The sequence below is a fragment of the Arvicanthis niloticus genome, chromosome 9 (assembly GCF_011762505.2).
Source record: "Arvicanthis niloticus isolate mArvNil1 chromosome 9, mArvNil1.pat.X, whole genome shotgun sequence".
Lineage (NCBI taxonomy): Eukaryota > Metazoa > Chordata > Mammalia > Rodentia > Muridae > Arvicanthis > Arvicanthis niloticus.
In genome coordinates this window covers 85,422,097-85,424,730 of record NC_047666.1, presented here as the reverse complement: position 1 = coordinate 85,424,730, position 2,634 = coordinate 85,422,097, and the positions used below count along the sequence as shown (strand labels likewise).

At 45.3% G+C, this 2,634-nt stretch overlaps 1 pseudogene; it reads left to right on the top strand.

Moving 5' to 3' along the window:
- Nucleotides 1-1,787: 1,787 nt before the first annotated feature.
- Nucleotides 1,788-2,336, top strand: LOC117715523 (NADH dehydrogenase [ubiquinone] 1 beta subcomplex subunit 10 pseudogene; annotated as a pseudogene).
- Nucleotides 2,337-2,634: the final 298 nt, after the last annotated feature.

Here is a 2,634-nt window from a genome sequence, read left to right as displayed (position 1 = left end):
TATCCATTTGTATCTTGAAAGAAGTTTAATATTTAAGGAATGGTGTCAGGAGCCTTTGTGGTATGATTGATTTTCCGTCCCACGGGATGGAGAAATTGTGCTATCACTCATACCTAGTAATTGATTTAAGGTTTGAAAACTAATTTTCTTCTAAAGAACATGAAGATTAATGGAAACTTTCTTATAATCATTTCTGAACACCTACACCTGGATGCATTTGGTTGAAGAGAATACTGACCAGTGAGGTCTGAGACCTTGGTTCCAAGAGACGTTTGCTCCTAAATGTAGGCAATAAGAAACAAGATGACCGCACAGGAATTAGGTCTTATGCTCCTGCTCTTATACATGTATTAAACACACATAGCCTGGTTTCCAAAGTCTAGCCTTCCTTATCTTGATAATTTTAAGAGCAAAATAATGGTTTATTTATGTTGATAAAGATGTATCTGAGTTCCCCTGATTGGGGGAAGCAAACAGGCTAGGTATTGTTGAGGCCCACACTGCCCGGCTTGGGGGCCACTGTGTCCTGGCCCGAGCTGCTGCTCTGGTCCACAGGTCAGGACAAGAGACTATCTGTCTAGCAAGAGAGAGAGTGGGGATGGAGGGGAAGAGGCACAAACGGAGACAAGACAGAGAGTCTGATCAAGTCTCTAGTCTCCTTTATTGAAAGGAAATCCTGGGTATTATATGCTTTGCCACGTGCCTTGTAGGCGTGGATACCACCTGCGTCTTGCAGCTGGGGGCGCTAAACAGCAAAACAAGCTATGTGGGATAAACAAGATGTTTATCAGAGTGTGCTCAGCTGTTGTAGGCTGTTGAAAAACAAGTCCCTTGTCAGGGTATATGGCCTGAGATGGCTGCAAAGATGATAGCCGCTTTCTGCTAGGAGTCGGCTCCCAACAATACATTTCCTTGGTAGCTCTTCTGGTAAACATGGGAACAAGGATCATTTATTGAGCACACACCCACCTGCATCCTCTACATCATTCTCATGAACCTGACTGATCTGTAATGCTCAGCTAATTTTATAGTTTGAGATTTAACTCCTGTCTGGTTGTATCCAGGCAGCTGGCAAACTCTGAGTTAGAACGGGTGATTGATTTCTTGTTTTGCCTGGACAGGAAGATAAGCAGATACATTTGAAGTATTTTTTTTTCTGACTTCCTCCCGAGGAAGTTCTAAAACTCAGTGTCTATATTCTAGGCAATGTGGCAAGCGCTGGGTAGCAACAGATTGCATTCCAAGAAGTCACTTTGTTCAAAATGATATGACAATGTCACTAGCATCATGCCCTTTAGAATCAAGGCTTGTATGGGGGAGAAATGGTATAATTCTCAGATCAGGAAACTGAATAATGATGGAAGGCTGAACAGGTGTGTAAAAGGAATTTCTCTTTATTTATATTTCCTTCATCATGGTGGAGTGGTATTGTTTGCTGATGAGTCGCAAGTCTGTGGTTCAAACATCAGCTTTATCAGTAAGAAGATGTACTACTCCGAAGCTGAGAATACAACCCTCTGAGGCCGTGCTGCTTAAGTTTTAAATGGAATGAAATGTAGAAATCAGTTATGTCATGACTATTGTGCAATAGTCTTCTTGGAGTTGACTAGTTTTTGTGGAATTGGAGATAACGTCTCAGATAAACTTCATGTCTAGCGAGTGTGTGATGTTATTTTTCAACTTAAGAGTTTTGGGTTACTGCGCAGGCGCAGGCGCAGGCGCAGGCGTAGAGATCTCGCATCCTTAGCAGGCCGAGCGGACCCAGAAGCTGAGCGAGTGGAAGGTCGGCAGGGTTTGCTTAAGCCATGCCAGAGTCTTGGGACAAGGATGTGTACCCGGAGCCCCTGTGACGCACGCCTGCTCCCTTGCTGCAGACCTCGCTCCCCAACCCGATCACCTACTTGACGAAGGCTTACGACCTCATTGTGGACCAGCCCGTGAGGCTCATGAGAGAATTTATTGAACAGCAGCATGCTAAGAATGGAACCTACTACTATCACCGACAGTACTGTCGAGTGTCAGACATCACAGAATGCAAACAGGGTGATGTCGTGTGTAACTACTAGGCTGAGATGCAGTGGAAAAGGGACTTCAAAGTTGACCAGGAAATAATGAACATCATCCAGGAGAGACTTAAGGCTTGTCAGCAGAGGGAAGGAGAGAGTGCACAGCAAAATTGTGCCAAGGAGTTGGAGCAGTTTACCAAGGTGTCTAAAGCCTACCAAGACCGCTACCTTGACCTAGGAGCCTACTACTCTGCCAGAAAGTGCCTGGCCAAGGAGAAGCAGAGGATGCCGGAGGAGAGGAGGGCTGCCAAGCAGACCTCGGCTGCCTAGGATGCCATGATGTTCATTCCACTGCTGAAATAAAGTGCCCGGTTCGGACACACACACACACACACACACACACACACACACACACACAGAGTTTTGGGTTAAGTTTTCATCTCTCAATCACTGTTGAGATGAAAAGTGCTATAGATTGTCTGCATTACGGCAGGAAAGCAACCCTTCTAGCTGTCACACACCCCTGAGAGCAGGTCACTGGCCAAGCACTTGCTGTAGGGAAGGCAGAGCTCAGAGATGTATAATTTGCTTGCTTAGCATTCCATACTGAGAAAGTAGGAGGCTTAGG